The sequence below is a fragment of the Cherax quadricarinatus genome, chromosome 41, assembly GCF_038502225.1.
Source record: "Cherax quadricarinatus isolate ZL_2023a chromosome 41, ASM3850222v1, whole genome shotgun sequence".
Taxonomy (NCBI): domain Eukaryota; kingdom Metazoa; phylum Arthropoda; class Malacostraca; order Decapoda; family Parastacidae; genus Cherax; species Cherax quadricarinatus.
The window spans coordinates 7,876,782-7,892,840 of NC_091332.1; the positions used below are offsets into that span (position 1 = coordinate 7,876,782).

The 16,059-nt window shown below is 45.6% G+C and overlaps 1 protein-coding gene across 1 annotated transcript in view; it reads right to left on the reverse strand.

Annotated features, from left to right (window-relative positions):
* Positions 1–2,745, reverse strand: part of LOC128695799 (trichohyalin-like) — a 119,847-nt gene extending 117,102 nt beyond the window's left edge. Inside the window, exon 1 of the mRNA XM_070092940.1 lies at positions 2,533–2,745. The gene's annotated coding sequence lies outside the window, so the exon portion shown is untranslated. The remainder of the gene's footprint in view (positions 1–2,532) is intronic.
* Between the last annotated feature and the right edge of the window lie 13,314 nt (positions 2,746–16,059).

Here is a 16,059-nt window from a genome sequence, read left to right on the forward strand (position 1 = left end):
TAGTCCCAGAGCTAAGGGGTATGTTCTACGAGGAGAAGTTAAGGGAAATCGACCTGACGACACTGGAAGGCAGGAGAGATAGGGGGGATATGATAACGACATATAAAATACTGAGAGGTATAGATAAGGTGGACAGAGACAGGATGTTCCAGAGATGGGACACAGCAACAAGGGGTCACAGTTGGAAGTTGAAGACTCAGATGAATCACAGGGATGTTAGGAAGTATTTCTTCAGTCAGAGGTGTCAGGAAGTGGAATAGCGTGGGTAGTGATGTAGTGGGGGCAGGATCCATACATAGCTTTAAAAAGAGGTATGATCAAGCTCACGGAGCGGGAAGAGTGAGTAGCGGCCAGTTGAAGAGGTGGGGCCAGGAGCTGTGAATCGACCCCTGCAACCACAACTAGGTGAGTACACACACACACACAAAGCCACATGGGGAGTTGAATGATAGTTCTAGGCCTTTCGTGTTGCAATCAGCACATCAGGAGCCTCGTAGGCAACCTATGCACAGATTAAGCAAAAGTTTCGCCACCAGGGGCTTCTTCAGTCCTAGTGAGGATGAGTCCTGTGACTCGTCTGTTGGCAAGCACACTTGTTACTGCCGAGCCACATGCATCAAGATGGCTCTTGACGTTTACAGTAGTAGTGGAACGCTGTGTACGTTAAGCCACCTACACCTTTCTTACTGTGCACGTACTGTCAACAAAATTTCTTTGCATATTTTAGGTTTGGCCTGACGTGCCTTTTAAAGCAACTGTTTCGCTCTTTTGAAGTCTTCCAGTGTAGCAGGAGTGTCTCGCTCTTACATTAGTGTAACCTTCCGATGACAGTATTTTGTGTTTCCTCGTAAGAAATTTCTTGGTGTGAGTCAGGGCTCTTGATCTAAGGAATTGGACCTGCTCTCCCCATCCATAAATCGAAAATGATTACCTCTGTTTCCCAGAGACTGTATGACCACTACAGGCTAGCACTTTCAATAGCTATAATAATAATAAATTTCTATGATTATGAGTAAAACCCGCTGGCATTACTAGTTTCTGACTTTGATTTTATCATACCTTCTCTTGAAACTTGGGTTTGCACCTTTGCTTCCATCATCCAATCTTGATGCATCTCCTCACCCACACCTTATTTTTATACATTTGCTTACTCTCCCTGTGAGGTAATATATGTATATATATATACAAGAATCGCGAACCAGCGATACAGGATGCAAAACAACCATTGGGGAGTTGAATGATAGCTCTAGGCCTTTCGTGTAGAAATCAGTACATTAGGAGCTTGCAGTGTTGCAGAAATGATTAAGAGATCACAGCAGATTCGCTCAGATGAACATTCTTGCTAAGAATACACCCACACACACAGCAACCACAATTAGGTGAGTACACACACACACAAACATACACAACTTTAAGAACAGGTATGATAAGGCTCATGGAGCCGGGAGAGAATGGACGTAGTACCGACCAATATGGGCCAGGAGCTGTGAATCGACTCCTTGACTGCTAAAGCCACGCTCACCCAAGCACGCACTGAATGCATGAACGCGTGCGCGATGCCACCAACGCCCCAGCATACAGTAACTGTCAGATTGAGATTGAACGGCATCTGGATCTTACAAGTAAACTAATCGTGTCCATTTTTTTCAGAGTTACCGAAATTTAGCCCGTATTGGGCCAAATGATTTCGTGAATAATCAGCCTCTGACTGTATCGCAGATCTCCGTCTGTCCTTACCTGGAGTTTACCTGGAGAGAGTTCCGGGGGTCAACGCCCCCGCGGCCCGGTCTGTGACCAGACTTCCTGGTGGATCAGAGCCTGATCAACCAGGCTGTTACTGCTGGCTGTACGCAATCCAACGTACGAGCCACAGCCCGGCTGGTCAGGTACCGACTTTAGGTGGTTGTCCAGTGCCTGCTTGAAGACAGCCAGGGGTTTATTGGTAATCACCCTTATGTATGCTGGGAGGCAGTTGAACAGTCTCAGGCCCCTGACACTTATTGTATTGTCTCTTAACGTGCTAGTGACACCCCTGCTTTTCATTGGGGGGATGTTGCATCGTTTGCCAAGTCTTTTGCTTTCGTTGTGAGTGATTTTCGTGTGCAAGTTCGGTACTAGTCCCTTTAGGATTTTCCAGGTGTATATAATCATGTATCTCTCCCGCCTGCGTTCCAGGGAGTACAGGTTCAGGAACTTCAAGCGCTCCCAGTAATTGAGGTGTTTAATGGTGGAGGCTCCGTCCTACGTTCGTGAAAATCGTGTTTCTTGTAATAGTATGCATCACAGGTCAATTGGTTCCTTACGGCATCTCTCGTTTTCTTAATACTTCTTGTTTACCGTTAGTGTGAGTAAGTTGTCTCTGTTCCGCTGTCACAACACGTTCCAAGCACAACAGTCATTGCCATACTAGTTCCTTAAATTGTTAAAACATTTAGTTTATCTGGCTGGGAAACACCAACACATTTCTCTCCCCTTCACAGTTGAACCCGACCTTGATTACTAAAGATATTAAAAAAAAAAAAATAAACTCACTGGGTGGTGGTGTAGGTGTGTTGAAGTGGACTTCCGATTGGACTTCCCTGTCACAGGTATGCTACTGGGGTACTGAGCCAGGTGTGGGGTGCTTCGCAGGGCGGTGGCGTCGTCTCGTGGGGTGGCGCTGGTGGGGATTGTGGTGGTGATGGTGGTTGGGGCGGTGATAGTGGTGGTGGAGACTAAGCTTGGATGGGTGGGTGAGTGCTTCAGCAACAGGCAGCAAGAGTCAGCAGGCTGGGCACACTGCCAGCAACTATCACGCTATTTCTGTAAGGTCTGCGTCACCTCCTAGGCACGACTCTGTACCACACATCCCAACCCTCACAAACGTATGCCTAATTGCAGACCTGAACATTACAACTCTGAATAGCACGAGGACTAATGGTTAATTAAGTTGGAGAATATATGTGAGGTATGAAGGGCCAACTGGCCCCTCCCCATCACTGAGGTGCCTCATCACCATAGATATTTGATTCATGACAGCAATATAAAAAGCCTCATTGTGCTTTCTGATGCTTTAAAAACTAATAACGTGAGAAACTTTGAGAAACGTAGAAGTCGCAGAAGTCTCGGATAGGCACACACCTCTGTAGGCCTTTTTCCTTAATACTAATTTTGTGTTATGGGGAATCATGTGGATCGTACAACGCTGCGGGAAGGATGTACTGAAGTAGGAATGTGCGAAGGTTGAGAAGTAAGGGTGTGTGAAGGCAGAAGTGGAGGAGGGAGTTAGTACAAAAGTAAAACTGAAATCAAAGTAGATCCAGTACAACAAATTTCCAAGCAAATCTCTAAGACAGTAGGTATACTATCAAAGATACGGCACTATGTTCCACAATCAGCTCTCCTTGCACTGTATTACTCACTCATATACCCCTATGGAATTTGTGCATGGGATCAACATTAAATCACCTAGGACCACTAATAACCCAGCTAAAGGCTGCAGTCAGAATGATGATAAATTCCCACTCCAGACAGCATACTCTACCAATATTCAAGGGTCTAAAACTACTCACCGTAAAGAACATCCATACTTATTCTTGTGCTTACTACATACATAGAACATACACTCAAACAAGAACCCTTCACTCAAACTTCTCACCAATCTTTGCCAGTTTTATTGATTTTTTCTAAATAGAATCAAATATTTTTTTCTTGAGGGATTGTAGAGGAATTTCAAGTGTAAATACAACAAATAAACTGGAACAATAAAAATCCGTGGTTTTATGGTGTTTTTAAGTTTAATGACGGAGACTCCTTTTTTTTTAGGACATTTTCGGTAACATTCTCATTTGCTTTCGCACAAATTGTAATTTATTACTCAAGAATCTCTTATTCAGTTGACTTCAAATTTTAAACGCTTCTACAATGTATCTTGGACAAGATTCATGGGCATATACGCACAGTGATACATAGGCCATTCCCAAATTTTGTTAGTGCAATAGATGGAGACAGGCTTCTCTGATAGGCTTCAAAATTTCAACACGTATCTTACCCAGAAGATTGGTATATTTAACGTAGCATGTAGATACCATTTTGTCCCTTTTAATCTCAAAATGGTATAGTATTATTTTAAATTATTGCATTACCTTGATGCTGGTGTGACGCTCTTAATCCAAGAGACTGGATTTATCTTCCTCTTTGATCGAATTTGAATGCCTCCCATTTCACAGGCACTATATGACTTCACAGCAGTATTAACAGAAGCTACCTAAGCATACTGAGTGATGCCTTTTTCCTTCTCTGTAGGCGCTGGATTCATCAAAAGTTATGTTTTATTACATTCGTGGGACCCCCAAGTGGCACATTCCTTACATATCCATTGAGATGGTTAGTCTTCACTGTCTTGGCTGTACTGGGTGGGTTTCAACTGACCCTTAGGTTTCCTCATGATGGCCATGACAAGTCGACTGAAGTGAACATTACCTTATGTGTGACCCGTTAATTCCATGTTTCCACTGTCTGAAAACTGAGCCTGAAAGTGGACATGAAACCCTTGAGTGGGCAATGTTTTTTTTCGGTGAGAGAATATTGGTCAAGTGGGAGACTCAGGACTGGTATGTGTGAATGAGTGGGTCTGGCATCTCCACTGAGGTGGGTCATTTGCATATATCTATTAGTCCTGGGGCCATTGTTTTTATGAGCAAACCTCAATTTGTTGAACCCCAAGGTTTACCTAAAGAGGGTTTCGGGGGTCAACGCTCCCGCTGCCCGGTCTGAGATCAGGCCTCGTGGTGGATCAGGGTCTGATCAGTCAGGCTGTTACTGCTGGCCGCACGCAAGCCGACGTACGAACCACAGCCCGGTTGGTCAGGTACTGACTTTAGGTGCCTGTCCAGTGCCTTCTTGAAGACAGCCAGGGGTCTATTGGTAATCCCCCTTATGTATGCTGGGAGGCAATTGAACAGTCTTGTGCCCTGGACACTTATTGTATTGTCTCTGTGTACTCGTGGCACACCTGCTTTTCATCGGGGGAATGTTGCATCTCCTGCGGAGTCTTTTGCTTTCATATGGAGTGATTTTCGTGTGCAGGTGGATGGAGAAATAGAGGTAGGTGTGTGTATACTCACCTAGTTGTGGTTGCAGGGGTCGAGTCATAGGTCCTGGCCCCGCCTCTTCACTGGCCGCTGCTGGGTCACCGGTGGCCTGGTGGCTAAAGCTCCCGCTTCACACACGAAGGGCCCGGGAACGATTCCCGGCGGGTGGAAGCATTTCGACACGTTTCCTTACACCTGTTGTCCTGTTCACATAGCAGCAAATAGGTACCTAGGTGTTAGTCGACTGGTGTGGGTCGCATCCTGGGGGACAAGATTAAGGACCCCAATGGAAATAAGTTACAGTCCTCGATGACGCACTTACTTTCTTGGGTTATCCTGGGTGGCTAACCCTCCGGGGTTAAAAATCCGAACGAAATCTTATCTTATCCCTGCACCATGAGCTTTATCATACCTCTGCTTTAAGCTATGAATGGATCCTGCCTCCACTACATCGCTTCCCAAATATTCCACTTCCTGATTACTCTGTGGCTGAAGAAATACTTCCTAACATCCCTGTGATTCATCCGTGTCTTCAACTTCCAACTGTGTCCCCTTGTTGCTGTGTCCCATCTCTGGAACATTTTGTTTGTGTGTGTATGTGTGTGTGTGTAATAAATTAAGAGCGAAACCTGAAAGGGTCATAGAGGACTGCATGCAGGGAGGGATGTGGTAAAGGAGAAATGTGCGGAGGTTAGGAGGGAGTAAGGGGCAGGAGTGTGCAAAGGTAAGGGTTAGTGGGGGTAGCAGAGTGCCTAAGGTAAAACAAAATATAGTGCAATAAGTTAGTTTCTGTTAAAAAGTTTGTCTGCCTCAAAAGTGGAACATTAAGCAAGGCGGTGTTGGGCGGTGGAGACATCAGAAGTGAATTGTGTGTGCCTGCTGATAGACAGGACAGTGTTAAGATATTGCAACCTGACAGTCTGTGGTATGGTGCTGGTGTTTTTCTAATGAGGTGTCTATGAGGCGCATGTGACTGATATGTAAGCAGGAGAGTTCAGTCTCCCAAATCCGACTGGTGGGAAAATGGTCAGAAACCCACACATGGGCTTAACAGAAAATTGTGCGCGCGCACATGTGCATACGCACATCCTTATATTCATGAGGATCAAAGCTGCTCCTATTCCTATATCCCAGACTACTTTGACTGGCATCACTGATTTTCTGTCAGGGCCCCATCACATCCACTAAGCTGTGTATTAACATTGCCTCTGTGCCTCATCCAAGTCATTTCACTTTTCAACCACCCTGTTCATTGTCTGTAGATTCTTTTTCTCTCCTTGATCCTGGTCATCTTAATTAAGTTTGCCTGCCTCTGCAATCGCCTATTTGTGGTTGAAGGGGTCGATTCACAGCTCCTGGCCTCGCCTCTTCGCTGGTCGCTATTAGGTCCACTCCCACCCTGCTCCATGAAATTTGTCGTATCTCTTCTTAAAGCTATGTATGTATCCTGCCTCCACTACATCACTCTCCAGATTGTTCCACTTCTTGACAACTGTGGCTGAAGAAGCACTTATTAACATCCGTGTGACATCTGAGTTTTCAACTTTTAGTTGTGTCCCCTTGGTGTGTCCCATCTGAAACATCCTGACCCTATCCACCCTGTCAATTCCTCTCAGTATTTTATGTTATTATCATGTCCTCCTATCTTCTGTCCTCCAGTGTCATCAGGTTGATTTCCCTTAATCTCTCCTCGTAGGACATACCACTTAGCTTTTGAACTAGTCTTGTTGCAAACCTTTGTCCTTTCTATAGTTTCTTGACGTGTTTGACCAGGTGTGGGTTCCATACCGGTGCCGCATACTCTAATATGGGCCTGGCATACACGGTGTACATTATTATTATAATAATCAAGGGGGAAGCGCCAAACCCGGAAGATTACACGGTGTACAGTCTTGAATGATTCCTTACTCAGGTGTCGAAACGCTATTCTTAGGTTTGCCTTTGCTATGCAGCAACAGTTATATGGATGATGTGTGCCTCAGATGTGCTCGGTATTATACTCCCCCCAAGATCCTTTTCCTTGAGTGAGGTTTGCAGTCTTTGGCTCCCTAGCCTGTACTCGGTCTGCAGTCTTCTTTCACCTTCTCCAATCTTTATGACTGCATTTAGTAGGGTTAAACTCCAGGAGCCAAGTTGTAGGACCAAGCTTGCAGCTTATCCAGATCCCCTTGTAGTCCCACCTGATCCTCATCCACTTGAATTCGCCGCATTAGCTTTACATCGTCTGCAAACAGGGACACCTGTGAATCTATCCCTTCTGTCATGTCATTCACATGTACCAGAAACAGCACATGCCCTAGGACTGACCCTTGTGGAGCTCTGCTGTCACAGGCACCCACCCTGACACCTCGTCAAATACTATCACTCGTTTCCTTCCTATCAGGTATTCTCTGATCCATTACAGTGCCTTTCCAGTTATTCCTGCCTGCTCCTCTAGCTTTTGCGCTAATCTTTTGTGAGAAACTTTGTCGAAAGCTTTCTTGCAGCCCAAGAAAATGCAGTCTACTTACCCCTGTCTCTCTCCTGTCACTTTGTCATAAAACTCCTGGTTTGTGATGCAGGATTTCCCCTCCCTGAAACTGTATTGGTTATCGTGTATAATTTCATTCCTTTCTAGGTGCTCCACCAGTCTTTTCCTGATCAGCTTCATGACCTTGCATATTATGCATATCAGTGACATTGGTCTGTAGTTTAATACCACCTGCCTGTCTCCTTTCTTAAAGACTGGGACTACATTTGCCGTCTTCCACACATCAGGTAATTTCCCTTTTTCGATAGCTGTATAGAAGAATATTGTTAGCGGCACACACTGTCTCTGCTCCCTCTCTCGGGACTGAGAGATGTCCGTTCCCACCACCTGAGAGGTGTCTAGCTTATTTAGCAGAAAATATTTATAGTGTGCTGAAAATATCTATAGTGTGCTGAAAATATATATAGTGTGCTGAAAATATCTAGCCTAGACAGGACTCGCAGCAATGGTTTTAAGTTGGAAAAATTCAGATTCAGGAGGGATATAGGAAAGTACTGGTTTGGTAATAGAGTTGTGGATGAGTGGAACAAACTCCCAAGTACCGTTATAGAGGCCAGAACGTTGTGTAGCTTTAAAAATAGGTTGGATAAATACATGAGTAGATGTGGGTGGGTGTGAGTTAGACCTGATAGCTTGTGCTACCAGGTCGGTTGCCGTGTTCCTCCCTTAAGTCAATGTGACCTGACCTGACTAGGTTGGGTGCATTGGCTTAAGCCGGTAGGAGACTTGGACCTGCCTCGCATGGGCCAGTAGGCCTTCTGCAGTGTTCCTTCGTTCTTATGTTCTTCAGTTGTGTGTAGTGTGTCCAGCACTCATTGGTATACCCTTTCATCCCGGTTTGCTGGATCCTTGCATCTCTTGTTGAGCTTTGAGCTCTTCACATACTTCTTTGTTGTTTCTTGTGATCTCCCCTCCTCCCTCATTCTGATTACCTGATTCTTGACTATTGTTTTCCTTCTGATGCGACTTAGGGTCAGATTTGGCCTTCAATGTTATATCATTCGCATATTGCCACTGGGCCTCCCTCCTTATCTATGCATGTTCACTTCTGGCTCTTCAGCTAATCTTACTTTCCCGAGTCCTTTGTCTTCTATATTTTTTCCATTCTCTAGTGCACTTAGTTTTGGCTTCTCTACATCTTTGGGTGAACCAAGGGCTCGTTTTGGTTTTCCCATTGTTTCTGTTGCCCTTGAATGCGAACCTCTCTGCTTCCTTGTATTTTGTGGTCACATATTCCATCATTTCATTTACTGTTTTTCCCAGCAGTTCTCTTTTCCACTAACCTCATGGTTTTTCCAGTACCACGTCCATCATCATAGATCTCCACGTTTCTGGTTCCCCATGTGGCTTCAGGTTTTTCCAGTCTCCTTGTGATTGAAACCACCCACAGCTAGTAACTTTGCCCTAACCATATGGGCCCTTCTGGACACAGCTCTGTTGCTCTCATCATATTCTTGTCTTGGCCTCCTGGTCTGTGGCAGGTAATTTGAAGAGACCCCTAGTCGTACTTTCTTCTATAGGATCCTGTTTTGCACCGTTTTTGACTTGAAAATCAATGACTGGATGGTTTCTTTCCCTTGAGAACCCCCCTTCCCTGTTCTCTGAAAATTTGTGACCTGGGTCATGCCTTCCTCTATCTCTTTTATGATATTTTCAATCCTTTTTCCCTCCCTCTGTCATCTTTGTAAATTGTCTCTTCGGCCTCCTGAAGCCCATGAACAAAGGTTGACCTCTCTTTCATCCTCCCATTGCATTTCCCTTCATATCTCATGATCCAATTTAAGTATCTCGGTTACTGCTTTCCTTAACATTTCCTGGATCTCTCGATGGTCTAATATAACCTCTGCAGGGGACCTATCTCTTTCCTTCAGCCCCCTCTCTGTCTGCTGTCCCTGTACCCAATGGCCTGCCATTTTCACTCAACTTTTAACAGGCCCCCCAGTGATCTGATAGGGCCTCTTTGTATGACTTGTATTCTTCCTTTCATCTGGTCCCCCTCTCTGTTTGATGTTTTTGTTCCTGATGTTATGCCCATTCTACTCATTTCTTTAACCCATTTCAGCATTTTCAGTTCTTCTAAGCTCTGTAACCTAGCCTCTGCAGCTGCAGCACATAGATCCAACTTCTTGCTCTCTGCTGCCATCCTCTCTTCCATCTTTATTGCTAAGCTCCTCTAGCCTTTCCTACTCTTGTTCCCTTTTCATGAGCTCTGCTGTCCATCCTTCCCAGATTCTTCCTTGGATCCTGACTTTTCATCCTACTCTAGGATCCCATTTTTTTCACTAGTTACCCCAAAATGTAAAGCTTATGTACATTGTGTGGGTTTACTCGCCTAATTGTGGTTGCAGGGGTCGATTCATGGCTCCTGGCCCTGCCTCTTCACTGTGTGTCTATGAGCATGGGTGTGTATGAGTGGGGGTCTGAGTGTGAAAAGTAGTTATTATAATAAAAAAGAAGTGCTAAGCCACAAGGGCTATACAGCGCTAAAGTAGTGGATGGGTGTGTGTGCATTTCGCACGTTACATGTGCTGTGATCTCCTGACCAGACGCTGACTGAACAGCTTCCTGCTAGCTTGTACCCATGCTTATTCTTCTTTCGAAAGGTTCTAGTCTTAATAGACACATGTCTGCCTGCCCTCAACTGTTTTAAATTACCAATTTCTCTTCGATAATGAGTACCTATTAGCCTATTCCTTGTTCATACTAAGAGTGAACCATTCACTTACAGTTAGTGGTACCTGGAACCCACACCAAACTCAAGACAAACCATGCATAGGTGAAAACTTGTGAGTGAAGCAGCATGTAGAATTCACATTCACCACTTCCTAATCCAGATCATAATGCACTTCCTAACTACCCTGAAACTAGTGCATTGTGACAAATCTGTCACATTTTTAGTTTCCATTATGTTCTCTTATATTCTCAAAAGGATTGGGGCAATGTGTAAAACCAAAAGGATGGGCTTTGCTGGAAAGAGGTGGGGAGTAACCATGAAGGGGGGGGGTGGAGTCTTAACTGGAAAGGGTAGATTATTATTATAATAATCAAAAAGAAGCGCTAAGCCACAAGGGCTATACAGCGCTGCAGGGTAGGGAAGGAAGCGAGGGTATTGGATGGCAGAAGGGAGGAGGGATGATCAGTAGGTTACAGTAAACAGCGGGGCAGGGGATAGTACGGGGGTAGAGGGCAGCAAGAGATTGAAGTAGAAAGGGCTGAAGGTATCAGAATTTGTGAAGTAAGTCAGTTGTTGTCAAAAAGTCAATGAGAGAGTCTGGATAAAAGGTGGGTTCATCAGCGAGAAGGGAAGGTAAAGAGAGAGCAGCGGAGCGAAGACGACGACGGAGGTAAATTCTGCGTGCTCGTTGATAAAGTGGGCAGTCCAACAGAATGTGGCTGACTGATAATGGAGCTTGGCAATTCTCACAAAGAGGAGCAGGGCGCCTCTCCATGAGATATCCATGAGTAAGACGAGTATGGCCAATGCGAAGACGGGAGAGAGTAGTCTCCCAACCTCGACACTGGTGATAAGAAGACGGCCAGTAACCTATACTTGGTTTAATAGATTGAAATTTGTTGCCGAGCATAGTAGACCAACGGTGTTGCCAACGGGTGTGAAGGTGGGAAGATATTGCAGCAAAATAGTCCATAAATGGAATACCTCTATATGAAACTGGTAGGTCATGTACTGCTGACCGCGCAGCAGTGTCTGCCTGTTCATTGCCCTGTACATCAACATGACCAGGGACCCAACAAAAAACAATATCTTTATGCTTGGTAAAGATGCGGCGTAGCCAAAGTTGGATACGGAGGACTAAGGGGTGAGGTGTATCAAATTTCTGTATAGCCTGTAAAGCACTAAGGGAGTCTGAAACAACCACAAATGATGACACAGGCATAGATGCAATACAGGTAAGTGCTGCAAGGATGGCATACAATTCAGCAGTAAAAATACTAGCCGAAGATAGTAAATGCCCTCGTACGACGCTGTCCGGAAACACTGCTGCGAATCCTACACCGTCAGAAGACTTAGAGCCATCTGTGTACACAGCAATGGCATGAGAATGAGAGTGAAAGTGGTCAAGAAAAAGAGAGCGGGAAGCGACCGTAGACAGTTGGGCTTTCAAGCAAGGGAGAGAGAAAGAACAGACTCGAACAGCTGGAACTTCCCAGGGGGGTAGGGAAAAGTGAGATGCTACATGAACATAGAAAGGTGGTAATTGAAGAGAAGACAAGAGCGAATGAAGGCGAAGAGAGAAGGGACGGAGTAAACAGGGGCGCCGAACAAATAAAGAATGTCTACTAATATCAGTGACCATTCTATAAATGGAAGGATTGCGGAGATCATGAGAGCGTACATAGTAGCGAAGGCAATGGGCATCACGGCGATCGGATAAGGATGGAACGTTCGCTTCTGCATAGAGGCTCTCGACAGGGGAAGAGCAAAAAGCACCAAGGCATAAACGTAATCCTTGGTGATGAATGGGGTTAAGGCTAGAGAGAGTAGCAGGAGATGCCGCTGAATAGATCTGGTCACCATAATCAAGTTTCGATAAAATAAGGGTGGAATGTAGGCGAAGGAGGGTTCGACCATCAGCTCCCCATGAAAGATGAGCAAGGGTTTTAAGAAGGTTCAGCCGGCTGTGACAAGTTGCCTTCAGAGAGGTAATGTGAGGTTTCCAGGATAACCTACGATCAAAGAGAAGGCCCAGAAACTTGACTGTATCACGTTCAGGGATACGGGAGCCATAGAGGTACAAAGGATGATCGGAGATGACAGAGCATCTAGTGAAAGTAATTTGGTGGGTTTTAGTGCTGGAAAATTTAAACCCACGTGTGGTGGCCCAATGGGAAACACGGTCGACTGCATGCTGGAGAGAAACTGTAATGAGGTGACAGTCAGCGCCTGCACAGGCAATAGCGAAGTCATCAACATAGAGTGATGACCAAATATTTGATGGAAGACTAGAGGCCAAATCATTAATAGCAAGGAGAAAAAGTGTTGTGCTCAGAACACATCCCTGGGGGACACCTTCAGCTTGGATAAAGTCCGGGGAGAGCACATTATTAACCCGAACACGGAAATGCCTGTCAGTTAAAAAGTTCTTAAGGAAGGATGGTAGATTGCCTCGAAGGCCTAAGGAGTGGGCTTGGGCTAAAATATTATACCTCCAAGTTGTCATATGCCTTCTCAAGGTCAAAAAATATGGCAATAACTGAGTGGTTATTCGCAAAGGCATTACGAACATACGTATCCAAGCGTAGTAAGGGGTCTATGGTAGTATGTCCCTTACGAAAGCCATATTGACGAGTGGAGAGACTGTTGTGTGTCTAAATACCACACTAAACTTCTATTTACTAGGTGTTCCATCACTTTGCAAACTGCACTGGTAAGAGCAATGGGACGATAGTGGGAGGTTTCATGTCCCGTAGTGCCTGGTTTGAGGAAAGGGAGAACAATGGCGGATTTCCACAGCTGTGGAAGAACCCCTTGTGACCAAATAAGATTGTAAAGGCGTAATAGGACTGCAAGGGCTGACTGATGTAAATGTTGTAGCATACGAATATGAATGTCGTCGGGCCCAGCTGCCGATGATCGGCAAGCTGAGTGTGTTGCCTCCAGTTCTTGAAGTGTAAAAGGCACATTATACTGTTCTTCTCTGAGAGAAGAGAAGTCCAAGGGTGCTAACTTTCTGGCAGACTTTGAGGAAAGAAATGAGGGGCATAGATGGAGTCCCTGAGAAATGCAGACCAGATGATTGCCAATTTCATTGGCAACATCTAGTGGGTTTCCTGTATCAACACCGGCAACCCGCAGAACAGGAGCCGGGTCAGGAGAATATTTACCACTCAGTTTTCGTACTTTTTTCCAGACTGCACTCATAGAGGAAGCAGAGGTGATGGTGGAGACAATCTCGCAAGCAAGTGCGTTTAGCGTCACGGATGACACGGCGAGCTATCGCACGCTTCTGCTTAAAATCAAGAAGTCTCTCTGTGGTTCTATTGTACCGATACCTGCCCCATGCAGCGCGTTTCAAACGTACTGCACGAGCACAAGCAGGAGACCACCAAGGCACGCATTTCTGAGAATGCCTGCCCGAAGTTTGGGGTATAGAATGAGAAGCTGCAGTTAAAACGGAGGACGAGAAGAGGTGTAAAAGCTCATCAATGGAGGACGAAGAAGGAACCTCTCTAAAAACAGTTAGGTGTGAGTAAAGGTTCCAATTTGCCTGATCAAATTGCCAGCGTGGGATGCGAAGAGGTGGTGAATATGAAGGGGAAGTAAGAATGATTGGGAAATGATCGCTGTCATGTAAGTCCGGGAGAACAGACCAAGTGAAGTCTAATGCGGCGGAGGAAGAGCAGACTGAGAGATCAATGCAAGAGAGAGTGCGAGTCGGAGGATCAAAATGGGTGTGAGTACCTGTATTTAAAACATGGAGGGGGTGGGTGGCAAGAAAAGCCTCTAACTGAATGCCACGGGAATCACAGTGAGACCCCCCCAGAGGAAATGGTGGGCATTAAAATCACCAAGTAACAGAATCGGTGGCGGTAATGACGAAACAAGAAAGGCAATATCCGGAATAGATAATGCCCGAGAAGGAGAGAGATATAAAGAACAGAGTGTATACCACCTATGCAAGTGGATACGGGCTGCTGTGTAATGCAGCGAAGTACGAACAAATAGCTGATGGTACGGAATATCAGTGCGTAGAAGAAGGGCACTTTCATTAAAGGTCCCATCAGGGAAAGGATCTGAAGAATACAATAAATTATAGCCTGAGATGGGAGAGATAACAGCAGAGTGTAATTTTGGTTCCTGTAAGCAAACACCAACAGGGGAAAACTGGGAGTAACATCTGAAGCTCACCCCAATTACCCCTGAGGCCGCGTATATTCCACTGTAAATAGGCCATGATTGGCAATGATAAAGATACCTGAAATCCGCAGGTAAGGGTTCCTACAGACTAGAGGGGTTAGAAAAGTCCACATGCGGAGGCAGTGGAAAACGTTCAAGCAGTGAAGGAACGGTGCGTTGTGAAGAAAGGAGTTGCGCAGATGGAGCAGAGGAGAGAGAAGGAGCGGAGGGTGGATCAGTGTCCATTGATGGTTTGGTCTCTGCAATATATTCAGAGATTGCTTCAAGTGTTTCAGAATTCAGAGACGTCGTATGGGAGACAATATTGGAAATGGTAGCGGGAGGATGAGTAAAGATTGGAACTGTATTGGACTCTACCAAGGTAGGGGGGGGGTGAAAGGGTGGAGGGAACTGGAGAAGCGTGGAAGGGGACAGAAGAGGCAGAAACCTGGGATGTGGCAGAAGAGGAAGAAACTTGGGAGGGAACAGGGGAGGAAGGTACAGTACGAGGAGGAGGGTGAACCTCTACACTTGTAACAGAGCCAGTGAGAGGGGGAGAACCAGGTACAGAGACAGGGAAGGTAAAATGAGGAGGTGGAAGATGGGTAGGAGGTGTTAACGGACCTTTTTTTGACTTTTGAGAAGTAGACGGATGATTGGGAGGAGGTGTCATACGAGATCTCGTTGCTACTGAGGCTTGTGAGAGAGAACACGAAGAAGCGAGATCAGACTGAGGCGTTGAAGTAGGGACGTCTGAGCCGAGGACAGCAAAATAATTAGATACAGGAGTGACTATGGGAGAGGTAACCACAGAGGTGGGTGCAGAAGATGGGATACCAGAAGTGGGGGGACGTTTTGAAACACGGGAATAAGAAACACGAGGTAGTCTCCCTTGGAGGCGGAGATGAGAAACTGCCATGGCATAAGGGAGACCTTCTGCCTCTTTGAGGTAACGGATTTCCCGCTCGTTTAAGTAGACTTGACAACAGCAAGAGTACGAAGGGTGAGCCTCATGACAATTAAGGCAAGAGGGAGGTCGATTGCAAGACATATTAGAATGGTCATGGGCACCACAGACTGGGCATTCGGCGATAGATCTGCAATATTTCGCTGGATGGCCAAATCGCCAGCAATTTCTACACTGTTGCGGTGTAGGGATCACCTTTCGAACTTGTAACCGATGTCCTGCTACATAAACTGAGGATGGGAGTTCACGGCTGTCAAAAGTTAAACGAGCCACATTGCTAGGGTATCGTCTCCGCCCACGGGCAGGAAGAACATAAGTGTCTACCTTGAGGATTGGGAGATCTTGGAGTTCCAGCTGTTCAAGAATGTCAGTGCCACATGTCTGGAAATTTTGTTGAACTATGGTATGGGGCAGAATGACGGTACCACTACAAGAATTGAGGGAATGATGTTTTTCAATAGTGACAGGAACAGTATTGATATGGGAAAGACGAGAAAGCTCATGAGCCTGGGTAGCATTCTGTACGGTGATGATGCGCGTACCGCTCTTAAGAGCATGAAAAGAAATATCTTTACCAACATGGCGTAGGAGTGCCTTGGCAATACTGTGGTCAGAAAGATAGGCGGTAGAGGAA